Source organism: Takifugu rubripes, chromosome 10 (genome assembly GCF_901000725.2).
Source record: "Takifugu rubripes chromosome 10, fTakRub1.2, whole genome shotgun sequence".
In the NCBI taxonomy this organism is placed as follows: Eukaryota; Metazoa; Chordata; class Actinopteri; order Tetraodontiformes; family Tetraodontidae; genus Takifugu; species Takifugu rubripes.
The window spans coordinates 6,671,553-6,686,289 of record NC_042294.1 but is presented as its reverse complement, the minus strand read 5'-3'; positions in this window follow the sequence as shown (position 1 = coordinate 6,686,289).

The following is a 14,737-nucleotide window of genomic DNA, read 5'->3' as shown; positions in this document are numbered from 1 at the left end:
GAGCATTAACAGAGATTCCTTTACACCTGTTGCTCTTGTCGTCCTGAACCTGTATTTATGTGCGTCTACCAACCCACCAGTGTGTGTTTCAGCAAATAAAAATACATTTCATATTCTAATATAGACCAATTTTCTTAAAAGTGCTTCCAGGAGTCATGAATTTTGTGTTTTTCTCCGGCGTGGTGATGCAGGCTGCCGTTGATTTGGAGCAGAAAGGTTTACTCTCACTAGCGCCACCTTGCACCACTGTCCAGCGTGCACGCTGGAGGATAAGGTGAAAAGGAAGGGGGGACTCCCAACCCCAAAAAAAAGCCCTCCATGGTGCCCCTCCCCCCTCTCCATTTCTCTTTGCAGGGCTGGATGAATTAGCCCGGGACAAAAGGCTTTGTGGACGGACCATGAAAGGCCTATTAACCATGCTGCATCCCCCAGAGGCTCTGCCCGCAGGACACCGCCTCCCAGAATGCCACTCTCTCAGCAGGCCGCAATCCCAGCATGCATCTCTTCCCTTCAGCGCTCACCCCTCCAACCCTCCCGAGCCCACACGGATTGTCATTTTGATGATTATAAATGTTGTTATGAAAGTATTGCGGCGCCAGAGCGTAACGCGGTGGTGTGCTGAGGGCGGCGCGATGTGTGCATTTCACCGACAAACGCCCGAATTGTACGGCGTGGGACCGGACTTGCGTGGGTGTCGGTTGTCAGGTGTGAATGTACAACCTCACCCAGGGATGTTCACCAGAAGGCAGTATGATTTTTTTTTCCAGGGATCTGAACGGCGTCTCCTTTCCGACCCTCTCAAGCCATTGTTTGGCTGGGCGCCATGACAACGACCCGCGCTCTCCTTCGCTCCCTGTACCCTGCTGACCTTAGCAGCTGTGTCACTTCCTCAGTGTGAAAAAAACCCATATTGTGGCGCATAAGTACTAAAACCAGCAGGCTCTGCGCTAGGATGGCTAAGGTGCAGCTTTAAAAGTTTGGATTATGTCATTCTGTCTGTTTTTCTTGGGTCGTCTTAGGCGCCACGTCATGCATTAGGAGCTGAGACCAGCAGCCAGTCACCAGGAAACCAGTGGGTGAGATGGGGTTCATAAGAGAACCACGAGATTCGATGTCAAACGAGTCTTTTTAGATTAGAGCATTTTTTAAAGGACTGTGCTATTCTGCTGTGGCCAAATCAAATACATGATGCTAATGTGGTTAGCTCATACTTATAGGTAATCTTAATACTGCCTGTAAGTGTAGAATAGCTCATATTAAAATAGACTATTCTTACAATTGGGTTAGCTACCGAGGCGTTTCAGTTTTGTTTTAAAGCTGGCATAAATGCGTCCGTGCACAAGGTGTGAGAGGGGGCACAGAGATAAACACACATTCCGAATTAGGGTTTATGCCTTTTACACCAAGTTATTGGTTATTAGTGTAAAACACAATTCCACAAATGCCACCTGAGCAGCTGTTTGAGCTTCTAAAATGCTATTTTGTGCAATAACAACCAGTGTATGCCAATGACCAGGGACCCCTGCTGATATAGTTAATTATGTCATGAATGAAAACCACATAATGGTGCAGAATACATTTTTAACATTGTTAATCTGGAGAATTCGGGTTTACCACACCCAGGAACTGCCCGAGGCACCGTATTTTAGTTTGGAGAGGCGGAATAACATGAACCACTTTTCATTTTCAGTGCATGGATACGTGAGGAATGCAACAAGATCAAGCTTAAACATATAAACCTATTCTTTAAAACAACAAGCTCAAAACAAGCCAAACACTGTGGGAGTTTCAGGGTTCATCTGCGCTGACAGCAGCAGTGTGCCGCTGGTCTCTGCACAAACACCCTCAGTCATGGTTCAGCTCTCTAAAACAACCCACACATCCAACAACAGGTGCTTCTCAACCATCCCCGCGTTGGCTCCAACTAACTGTTTGCATCACATCATATGCATTTACAGTGGAAATGAATCTCAAGGGAGGGTAAAACAACAGTTCTGTGCATCATTTTAGCAGGAAGATCAGGAAATCAGACCAAGCTGCAGAGCTCACGTCCCAGCAGGCCCATCTGGGGTTCCGAGAAAGGCCTCGAATCTTCTGATTTCTCCCCGACGCATTTTCAGTCTCCCTGCATTCTTATATTTAAAAAAAAAAAACAGACGGAACTCATGGGAAACTGTCTTCATAGAGAAATGAATGATGGTGTTCTGTAACCTCTGAACTGCAGTTTCAAAGACATGATTTATGTGCAGATCAGAGGAGAGTCTACACCGAACCCTTTACTTAAGACGGAGGAACACCTCCAGTTCTGCGCTGCAACTGGTACTGGTACCCAGTGGTGGGAAAAAGTTGGAATTTACTGTATTTTTTACAAGAATAAATGAGCGGAATGTCGAAACCACTGAATTAGACTCCACAAACTTTTAAAAATGTAACCAAACTGCAGGACTGTTTTCAACTTTTGGACCCATTTAGGGCGTTTTTTTTTAATATCCTGACTCATATATTTGATGGATTTTGAAGGAAAAGAGCATTTTAACATCAGGAAATAATATTCCTTAGACTTAAAAACTTAAAACAAGGATTTTTCTTCCCTTTATTTACCGAGGGCAGCACATTAAACGGTGGCATAAAATATTCATCGAGGATTAATAGACGTGATGACTATTTTTCTGAACTCTCCACTTTGTTTGTTCTTGAAGGCCAAAAAGGAAATGCGCAATTATTTCCACACATGTGCAGCAGAAATCTCAGCGCCAATCATCGGACGATATCACACGCCACTTCGCCAAATGTTAAAACATACGGCTATGCAGGACAGATTTATGGCAGCGTTCTCTCAGATGTCTTCTGAACAAAAACACACACACACACACAGGCAGAAACAAAGAGTTCTATTTGAACGCTGCGCTGCTGCTGGAATTCTTCATATCCGGAGATTTGACTGGTCCTTGTCATGCTCTCTAATGTAAAGCACACTTCCTGCGTTGGGGTTATGGTGGGTAATCGGTTGTTATTGGTTCCCGGTTGCCAGTGATTGTGCTGTGGAAGCAGAGATCCAGGCTCAGGTGGGGTCGGACCTCAGGCGGAGTGATTGTGCGTGTCACGAAGAGGAATGTGATGTGCGACTGCTCTGATTAGATGTTGTTTTTCTGCAGAGACATGCCTCGAATCTCCCCAGAGACTTCTGCGACTGGTTTTTATTGCATGGGAGTTGCTTTTAAGAGCGCAGCATCTCCGTCTCCCCGTCAAGATTTATTTGTTTTTATTTTATTTACAGTGTTGACTTGTTTGTTCCAAGGAAATCTGAGATTGGTATCTTTCCAGCGCGTCAGCGTGATTGATTGTCGATGCTCCGAGGGCGGATCTGTAATTTTCCATACATAAAAGAGGCTCAGGCTGGTTGCTGTTTGGATGTTCCAATCAAATGGGATCCAATCTGATCCAGTACAGATCGTTTGCTGTTTGGGCCCCATCTATTAAAGTTGAGCTGCAATGGTTTTAGTGTTAAAGCAGCGACTGATGAAGTCAGAATTCTAGCTACAAACTTTGGCTAATTTTGTCCAGGCGCTGCCACTTGTACTGGTCCTATTTCTCAACAAACATCTAAGGGTCCTACTGGAGTGGATTTAGTGCAGAACCACCAAGCAACAGCACTGAACAGCAACAAACAGTAGAATTAGGGAATGATTTTAGAAGCCTTAAGGGTGCCCGCGAAGAGAAACTTCAAATTCTTCCATCCACTTACTTGAGAGAACCATTTAGATTAAAATTAATAACAGAATTCTACCTACTGCACAGTCTTTCCCAATACTCTTGCTGGCTTGCTCATAACTGTGGAATCTGGACCTCCTCTGACAAGAAATATAAATGCATTTGTTTGAATCCTGGCCGGGGTGATAACAGAGTTTATGCTACATGGATGTGGCGTATCAGTGTTTATCAAGGCAAATGTATACGAGACGCTCAAAGGCTCATGGTTGTTTTAAAATCTTGATTTTTCCAGTTGGAGGTAAAGGCCCCTCCAGCTTAACTCTGTTGCGGCATGAAAAATAAATCTTCCCGCTGACGACAGCTCTCCATCTCGCCGCCCCCTCATCGTGCTCATTTTATCTGCGCCGCCACGTGACAGCGCTGTAAATAATATCTGCTGTTCTAAAACCTTCGGCCCAAAAGCTGCGGGGTGAAGTGCGAGTTTTGACTCGAAGTGTAACTGCGTCCAGATGCGGCAGACAGTCCTAATTGGACCCGGAGCCAGTTAAATCCCAAACCCGCTCCGCTCAGCTCGGCTTGGCTCGGGATCGTCCCAAAACCTTAACGCATTCTGGATACATGTTATGTTTTTACTTTCCTTTAAGGAGGGTCCGATCAGGAATGAGCCATCGGTGAGGTTTAATGGCAACAGATGAAGGAAAGAAAAGGTTCCAAACAGAGTAGCGCAGGGACCAGTGGAACCAGCCAAAAACCTGAAAGAAATCCGACATTCCAGCTTTTATCAAGCACCTGGTTTCATCATCCCGCATATGGTTCTATTTGGACCTGTCTCTCTATCACTCCCCCATCCTTTCTTAAACTCCCCTATCAGAGTTTTCCCTCATTCTTCCCATCATCCATCTTGGCCCCTGCCTCTCCTCCCTTATTTTGACTCCCTCATCATCTATCTACCATTCCTCCCTCTTTTCCATCTCTCCCTCTTCGACTTCCTGCTTTCCATCCTGCCAGACGGTCATAATTAACGGGGAAAACGATAGTCCCCACGGCCCTCGGGAGCCCCGCACACTCACTGCCCTGTGAGAGAGGGAGTGTGTGTGTGCGCGTGTGTGGGTGCATACACGGATCTCTGTTTCCCCTGTACCTCCAGACTTGGCCTATGATCCACACTCCACTCAATGCGTCTTTATACTCAGTGTCAGCGATGAAGCATGATCTCACCCCCTCCAAAAAACACACCAAATGACTTACAGAGACTCCCAAACAGGCCGCAAACAGCCTGCTCTCCAAGAGCAACACACGCGCACACACACACACACACTATCCATGGCATTCGCTGGCACTAACTTATTATGACTAATTTGACAAGAAAAGCAGAGAAACTTTAAAAGAGAGAGCAGAAAAAACATCTATTTTTTGCTTCATTTTGCTCTGGCCAAACTGACATGTCTTCATTTTCTTTATAGATTTAAATGCACCAAACAATTTATTGTTACAGTTGTCCATATATGCGCATACGCCTACATGCCCGCTCCCCCCGCCATCATCCGTCTCCTCCTCTTTGCTGCAGCGCTGGAAGGCAGATCCCAGATCAGAGGCCCTGGGAGCTGATAAGAAGCAGGCCTGATGCTATCTCCCAGTCACAGTCATAGGGCGGCGCTCAGGGCCAGGAGGTCGCGGGTCCCTGGGCTCTTCTTTTTATCCAAACAAACAACCAAGCTCCTGGAGATGTTCTCGCATCTCTGACGTTCCCAATAAAAAAAAAAGGCTGCAGCTCTCGCGCAGCTGATTCATTTGTGCGTTTGGCTGATTGTGTATCAAAACTGATCCAGAGCAGGTTTCACCCCAACACCTGCTTTCCCACCCAGATGTGTGTATCTGTACACACATCTGGGCGATTTCACCCCCGCCTCCAAAAGCGTGCAGGTTCACGCCGAGTGTGTTGGTGCGCGTCGCTGCGGCACTGTAAATATTGTGTTGTGCTCGAGTAAGAGCTCTTCCTCTGTCTCCACGGTAGCAGCACGCCCGGCTGTTTATTTTTCTTCCTAACGGACGACTTCGTATCAAATAAGCAGATACTGCTCCGCAGCCCGCTGTCCGACCACGCGCTCCCCCAGGATGTCCCGCCCCCTCCGCCCTCACAATGCCGCTGCTTGTTCCCAAGGCCCCGGCCCTGGCACTCCGCGTGTACATGACCGTGATGACAATGGCTGCCGCCGTCTGCATCAACCCTCAGACATGAACACTGACGCGACGACAAACTGTTTTCCCCTCCATCACCATGGCAACCCAAGGAGTTGTGACAGGGCCGCTCCAGGCAGAGCACAAATTCATTTGAACTCTCTGCTCGGCATTCTTTTCTGTGGAACAGATATTAATGGGAAATCAGGGCAACATCTGTCGCCATGGATGCAGTTCTTCATCCCAGAAGCAGCGACCGATGCAGCCAAGTTCGCCAGAAGTTGGCCAGGTAACAAAAAAAACACCTTTTAACACATCTGTTTCGCGTCCGAGAGTCGAAAGTGTCCTGGAGCTTTTCAGTAAAAAAAACCCCATCACATGATCTTTGGAATCATGTCCGCATGAACTACACACACACACACACACACACACACACACACACACACACACACACACACTCAAATGTGGTAAAACATAATTTTAGTTGTGCAAACACAGAAATTCTACCCCTGTAATTCAGACACGCATGCTTGTTGGCGCTTCAGCCATTATGAACTCCGCTGCCAACCTAAACGAATATAACACAATTAAAGGCGATACAGCACAGCGCGCAAACCTGGATGGGGTCTCCACGACAAAACGGCCCGATGCATTGTGGGATGCGAAGCCTCGCGTAGCTATAACCCCCCCCCATCCTCCCACGGTGCATCCGAAATTCGTTTTGTGTTCCCCGCACTCACAGATGTTTCGATTTATGCGTGTCCAATAGTGTAAAAACGCTCTCAAAGTATTTGTCTATCACATAATAGAGGCCGGATTTCTGTAAACTGCTGCACGCAGGATCGAGTGAAAAACCACCCAAGTCGAAGTTCTCGGAAACAAGTACCTGGCCAAGAAAACGAATTCACCCCCCCTTCACTGCTCACAGGTAGAACACAAGTTAACAAAAACCACCTGGCCATTAGGAACCCGCTCCTCTCCATCACTCCTCCTCTCATCTGTGTGTGTGCGTGTGTGTGTGTCATAGATGAGTGGGAAAGCAGCCCGTGTATGGTTGTAATTACATGTTTATGTCCATATTTGTAAGTCTGCTGGAAGGCGTCTTCGTGTGTGTGTTTATATGCAGCGCTGAGGACAATGCGGGCCTGCGTGCGTGTGTGTGCGTGTGTAAGCGAAAGTGTGTACGCTGCGAGTGCTGAGAGTAAATAAACGCGGCGCAGTGTGGACTCACGTGGCGTTATTATCAGAGCTCAGAGAAAAGACAAACTGTTTTCTCCCTCTGGTTTGATTCATCCCACCCTCTGCTGCTTCTCCACAAATCCTACCACCACAGCGCGCGCGCACACACGCGCGCGCGCTCACAAATCACCTTATCCCCACAGCCCCGCCACTCCAAATTCAACACATGGCTTCAATCAGGGGATTATTTTTAGCACGATGTGTCTTCATGCAGGAATTCTAATCATTGCACGGTGATTGTTGAAGCTCAGGTTGCTACTAGAATAAAGATTTGGGTCCCCCGGCTACCATCTGACCCCCCCTCGGGGTGTCAAACTTCAGTTTGGAAGCATTGGGGGTCACTTTCTGGTTTCTTTAGCAAACGTCTGCCGCTTGATTGCAAATGTATCCCAGCAGCGTTTGTGATAGAGGAATTCTTTTAAAATGGCCCACATGCAACGTGAACGCCAGCTCTCTGCGGAATCGCTTACTTTGATGATCCCAGGAAAAAAAATCCACAAAATAAAGTTTGGCTTGGAGACCGCAGCTGAAACACACACACACACGAACACACACACAGGCTCGTACAGTACTGGAGCACACAATCGCAATTTGTGGTGCACTACGGCATTCCTCCTCCCTCCTTCTCACACACACGCATGCACACACACTAAGTTACACTCATTAATCTGGGCAGACTCAGGAAACCGCTCCAGCGAGCTGGCCGGAGGCCCCGCATGGGAGGGGTTGAGTTGGTAGAGAAGAGGCGGCGGGAGGGGGATCAAAGAGCAACAGGCTCGCTGAAAAGAAAGAGCAGAAGAAGAGAGGGAGAGGGGAGAAAAAGAAAGTTTTGAGAGGGAAGAAAAGAGAAAGGAAACTTTCTTCTGCTCTCGAGTGCTGAGGACACAGGAAAGAGGGGAGATCTGAAACCCCTCGATTTAATGAAGCGGGTGGTCCGGGTGTTTGTGACAGAGAGGTCTGTGCGAACATCTGCACTGTAAAAAGTACACAAAACTATAATCTGAGATCAATTTAGTCAATAAAAACACTACTCTTGTGTATTAGCATAACACAAACCCTTAGCTTGTTCCATAGCCTGCACGTGAGAGGAAAAAATTATCTATCCATTTAATCATTTTATTTACGATTTTATATAAAAATTCACAATCCATAATGCATAAATCCGTCAAGCTACGAGTGGCGAAGGTGTAATAAATGCAAAACTCTACTTTCAAATATTAGTTTTGGAGTAAAAGTACTTAATTACCTTCCCTCAGAGGTAACATGAGTGTGTGTGGTTGGATTAAAGTCATTATTAGGATGAGAACATAGAGGATAAAGCATTTCTTTGCAAAAACACACTCAATACACCCCCCCCCCCCCCCACACACACACACACACACACACACACACACACACTTAAAAGCCCCACAGGGAGGGTTGACAGTCCTTAAGAAAATACTCCCCAAAGCACAAATTAGAAAAACGATGGTACTGGTTAATAATGACCCCCCAACCCCCCCCGTCCCCCCCCCCGTCCCCCACCACCACCACCACCACCCCAGTACACACACACACGCACACGTGTGCGTATGTACGTACACAAATTCCCCCACTACCTAAACTCACTCCACCCTGCCCACCCACCCCCCAGTCTTGCAGAAGAAGAAGAAAAAGCACAAAAACAAAACAAAAAGATTCTGGCAGAGGGAGAGGAGAGCGTTCCACTGGCAGGCCCGGGTCAGGGCCCAATTTACCTACCGCAGCACCGCTCTCTCTCCCTTTCTCTCACTCTTTCTGTACAGCACTGAAATCTGACCCACCATCTCTCTCAGAAACACACGCGCACACACACGCACACACATATACACGCACACACATATACACACACACACACACCAAGAAATGGCACATGGTCTTGGTTAAAAAAGAGCCTTGGCTACAAATGAAATCCAATCTCCTGCCGCATTAATCGTCTCAGTACAGAAAATGTAAAACGGGGAAGAGCCACTCAAGAGCAATTTTTTATTTAAAAAAAAAAAAAAGACCCTGATCAAATTTCTTTGTCAGAGATGGGATGGATTTCTGGTGCCTTTAAAATCCCTTAACGCAACCAGTTTGGAAAATGGAGACAGCTGAAGAGTAATATCTGTCTTACAAATGAAACACACACACACACACACACACATACGTATTGTGGATGAAATCCTTGCACGTCTCTGCACAATCAGAGCAGATGAGGCAGCACTCAATTTGTTTTCTCTCCGCTCTCTTCGCTCCCTATCTCTTGCTGACATTTCCTTCCTGTACCATAGCCCAGCCCAACCGCCCATTACGGAACCGCACGGGCCCTTATTAAATGTATATATAGTCACGCTTCAGACCAGCAGACACTTTCTCACACAAACGCTCCGAAGAGCGAACGCGGGGTCATAACTCCTCTTATGAAAGAATACAGGAGCAGGGAGGGGGAATGCACCCGAGATCCAAAATGGCCTCAGCTGTGTGCAGTTTGTCGTGTCCAACCTTCCGTGCCCCCCCCCGTTACGCTCCCCTCCAACCCTCATTAGAAACATCTCACTTTGGCCGACTGTGTTATTTCAGTGTTTGTAGCTCGTTACGAGAGTGTTTTCCCTGTGGCGCGGCCCTCGCTGAGAGCCGGTGTGCAAAGATGGAGGGATGTGTGTGTGTATGTGTGTGTGTGTATGTGTGTGTGTATGTGTGTGTGTGTGTGGGGGGGGGGGCGCTTTAAATATGGGGTGAGAGCATAGAACCTAGAGTGTGATTCCAGATGTGTTTTTTACTACTCTGGCAGGGATGACAGGGCTGTAAAGAACCTTTCAGGGTTATGGGGGGAGGGGGGGGGGGGCTCCAAAGCTCGGTGACTTCAGGGGCCTTTGGGATGAAGCCTGAGACAGGGGAACAGGAGACTGATTCGGGGAGGGTGGTGGTGGCGGTAGATGAGGTGGTGGGTTTGGGAGAAGTTAAGAACAGGGCAGTTTAAGGGCCTCAGGGAGTGAGATGGGGGGGTGTACAGACGCAGAGCGGAATAGCTTTTCCTGGCGGGAGGGTTTCACTTTACTGGCTCAGGTGTGTCAAACCGAGAGTCTTAGCAGGACATTCGAGTCCGATATTAGTGTCATAACAGGGAGCTGCGAGTTGAATGGAGAAACGGTGCAGTCAGCTCTTATTTTTGAAATCTGTTACATTCGAAGTGTGTCCGTCCTCCAGACTCATTCAGACCGAGGAATAAAATCCAATTACAAGGCGCTCGTCGCAGCCAAATCACTGTTTTCCCCTCTAGTGAGCTCACTTTGAACGTGACCTTCCACGCCAAGTGCTTCACATAACAGACAAACTTCAGCTTTGCTTACAACTTGTCGGATCATCTGACCTCCTGTGTGTTTTGCAGACTGTTGTTGACACAGTGTTTCCAGATGTTAGCAATTACTCCACCGAGCAGCCTGCAATCTTATCATAACCGATAAAAGCTGCGGTCGAAAGAGACTAAAATTAGCTCTTAAAAGGAGGATTTTGAAAAGGCTCTGTTGTATATCATGTAGCAAATGTGTGCAAAATACTGAGAAAAACATATGTGTGTGTGTGTGTGTGTGTGTGTGTGTGTGTGTGTGTGTGTGTGTGTGTGTGTGTGTGTGTGTGTGTGAGAGAGAGAGAGACAGCTCTGGTTCTGCTCTGCGTTGGTCATGCTACTTAATACACTCTTTTGGAGGACAGGTTGACAAGGGGGCATGAAATTCCTCTTTTTTTTTCCAATTATTGCAATAAAAAACATTTTTTTTTAACTATTTTTCATATCTTTGGGACGTTTCATGAATTAAAAGATGGGAATGGGAGCAACTTTAACTTAGCAGAGCATCTGCTTTCAATCTTATAGCGCCATTAAAAGTTTACCCAGAAATTTGCCAAAATATTACATCTTTGTCTTCTGGATCCATGAACAAAATAGTGTCATTTTTATCATTCTTTTAAATACTCCCACCGCTGATAAGAGTCCTCCGCCTTCATGCGAAGCGATGCTGAGCATGCAAATCTCCCGATGGTGAATGTAAAGCTCGACGCTTCTTGACCCAGAATGTTTAACAGAATATTACTTTTACAAGAACGTTCTGACAATATAAGCGTTCAAAACAAGGGCGCCACAGGAAGGAAGCACAAGCGGGAACGGTTATAAAATGCACACATCCCATCACAGCCCAGCGTGCCCGACACACACTGTGTGCGTGTGACCGCTCACTCGCCCTCTCCCCCCGTTGCACTTCCATACTGGCACGCCAGCACCTCCAGGGCCGGAGAGCAAGGCTTTCTGGGAGATCAGAAACAGATGTGCCTCTTGCCCCTCGTCTCTTATCACACAAAAACACACACACACACAGTCTTGTACACAAGAACCGGCACCGGGACCCAGTCGGCCTGTAGGGGCAGCGTGACCCTGAGCTTGACCCCAGCCCGCAGCAGCGCAGACAGGAAAGGGACGCAATTGGCTTCAGCTGTGACCCTCCACCCCCTCTTCACTGCCTGGGCCTCCCCTTCTCATTAAGACAAACTGTTTTTTAAGGCAAAGCAGCTTTCACTGCCATTAAAGCCAACACCCCGGAGCACGGAGCGGGGCAGGGGGGAAAGCTGGAGGGAAGGTAAAAGAACAAGAAACAAATAGAGGCTGAGCAACAGGCTACAAAGGAGGTAATAAAAGAGAAATAAAGATCAAGGATGAGGGGAAAGAGAAAGAGAGAGAGAGAGAAGGGGGCAGAGTGTAAGAAAATCCAGGCTGAAGGGAAAGGGGAACGTCAGGCATATCAGTTGCAGCTGTTGCGGCCTTGTGATCCCAGAATCCCCTGCAACTCGCCACAGTTTTTCTAATGAGAGAGGCTGGTGTCATGGTTACACTGATGTCAAAACATCCTCAACAAAAGGCAGATGAAGCTGACAGTGACACCAACCAGCAGAGTTAGAACCAGCACAGAGGCACGTCTTTGAAAACAGGGATTTATTCAGCTCGCCTCTGCTTTTGCCATCACATTTAATCCATCCACCACCCTGTCCTTCACACCCACATTCTTCATTTCCTCCATAAGAGTGTGCGTTGTTGAGACTCAGTGGAAACTCTGTGTGTGTGTGTGTGTGTGTGTGTGTGTCTGTTCCAGGTCGCAGCGTCTGCAAAAGTGCTGAAAACATTTGCACATTTTCATGTTTGGCAACCTGTGAAGGCCTGAAATCTCCAGCAAAGAAAGCAAACCATACAGAGAGTGTGTGTGTGTGTGTGTGTGTGTGTGTGTGTGTGTGTCTATAAAGTGAGAGTGGCAGAGCATGCTGAGGTGCATTAATACCACAGCTCAGAGGGGGGTTCCTGCATTCAGGGCTGACTGATGTGCATCCCAAATTGATTTATGAAAACAGCCCTTAATCAATTATGTGTGGAGAAAGAGGGAAAGAGGGAGAAAAAGGAGAGACGGAGAAAGAGAGGATCCGAGGGGGGCTGTGGGGAACCCTGGTGGGAAATAAAGGGGAGCTAGAGGATGGAGCCAGGGAGGTGGGGGAGTGTGAACGATGCGGAGGAATGTGTGTAATGGATGCCAGTTCATGCCACAGGTGTCCCACCGCAGTGGACGTGACGGTTCGTCGGGGCGGAGGGATACAATGCGCCGCGTCCCGTCCCGATGCCTGCAGCAAATTCTTTAGGCAACAGACTGAGCAAAGCGTGGACGTTCGTCTCCCAGCGGCATTCAGAAGACGTTAGCGTCAGGGTTCGGCCTGTCCGCGTCCGGAAAGAGGGGAAGGCTTCCCACTCACCCGGCGGTAATAGGTACACGCGGACGGACACTAGTAATGGGATCTGTGCGGCAGCGTCATGCGTTTTTTGTGGTTATAATCGAACTCTTCTATGCGGGGGGCAGAGTCAAGCTGCAGTTCTTTAAAAGCGCTTCCCTGTTTTGCCCATTGTGGGGGTGGTGGGGGGTCACGCTGAGACCTCGTTTCTCCTGCCTGTCAGAACTCTATCTGGGATCCAGCCGGAACTAATCAACCCCAATGGGACTCCCGATTACCCAGGGTGCAATGGGACAGAGGCTGGGGGGGCGGGGGGCGCTGGCCGGTGGGAAACAGAGAAGGGTGGGACCCCCCCCCCCCCATACACACCTCCACCATCAAAAGTACCACCTCTACACGCACACAAACGCTCCCACTGTGTAACACTGAAGCAATAATAAACACTTGCAATAATATTTTCTCAGCCCGCCTCAGATCAGAACCGCTGCACAGCTGTGTGCACACGGGCGCACACGCATAAACACACGTGCACGCCTTCTGACACACGCGTCACTCATCATGCGCACAGAAAAGCTGTTTATTTATACGTGTTCCGAATTTTGTGCCAGCAACACGTTGGAAGCAAGTCGAGACGCAGCAACCGACGAGCGGAGAGTTGCAGAACGCTCGTAAACACCTCCCACACCTCGCAGCATTCCACAGGTAAACAGGTTAACTGGTTACAGTTAATGTTTTCCTAACCAAAGGGCTTTTTTTGGGGGGGGGGGTAGTTAAACACCGTGCAAAACTGTGCAAATCCGCGACAAATTAGATTTCAGATACTACACTCCATAATATCAGCCAAAGACGAAAAGCAGAACGAAATACTACAATAAATATTACATATACGGATAATAAACATTCCTGCCATACAGCCCATATCAGATATTTTGCTACTAATTCAAATAAATAATTTTGTAGGAAATATAAGCGAGCACTACATTAAAATAATGTGGGAAAATGGCAAATTAATGCTCTTAAATATCCATTACAAGAAAGATGGACCCAATATCGCCCCCATGTGGTTTTATTGTAACACTGCAGCACTGTACGGAAGAAAATAATTAAAAATCGTAATATGGTGATTAATTCAAGGTGTGAGGTTGTTTGAAGTCATGACGCAGAGAAAAGTCTGAAAACTTTTACCAACTTCTCTGCATTGCTGCACAGCAAAAAGTGTCACATTGCTCATGTAACTCAGAAGATGCTTAAAAGATGAACTTCCATATGAAGAGGGCTTGGTGCACACTTCCTGCTCGGGCCCCGGAGGAGCCTCTACGATGATCTGACAAAGCCTATGTCACTTTAGACGGTATCAAAGGCAACAGTGAGCAAGTGTGTGCACAAGCTTTAGTGTGTGTGTTTTTCTGAGCGACTTCAGCCTCCTTGACTGAGGTGAAGTGGGGGCAGATTTAAATGAGTAAGGAAAACAACCCCCCCCCCCCCCCAATTCACCCCCTCCACTAACCACCCACATCATTGTTGATCATTATTGTTTGTTTTCTCAGCACATTTCCCTCAAAATGATTTCTAATTTCTATGTCCACATGGAAAGGTGTGTGAGGACAAGAGACCCAGATAAAGGTGCTGTGCTGAGGAGACGATCACATGGGAACCCTGCAGTGGTCTGGAGGGGAGAGGGGCTGTCATTGAAAGCCACTGGGTTGGGGTTAATCCCCATTCACCCTGTCCTTCACTCACCCAGGCAGGTCACAAAAAGGCCCTCCTGCCTTCCCCTTCGTGTCCCTGGTGACCTCTAACCCCACATTTATGACCATCCTTGGCTTCTTTATGCCTCTATGCTGTT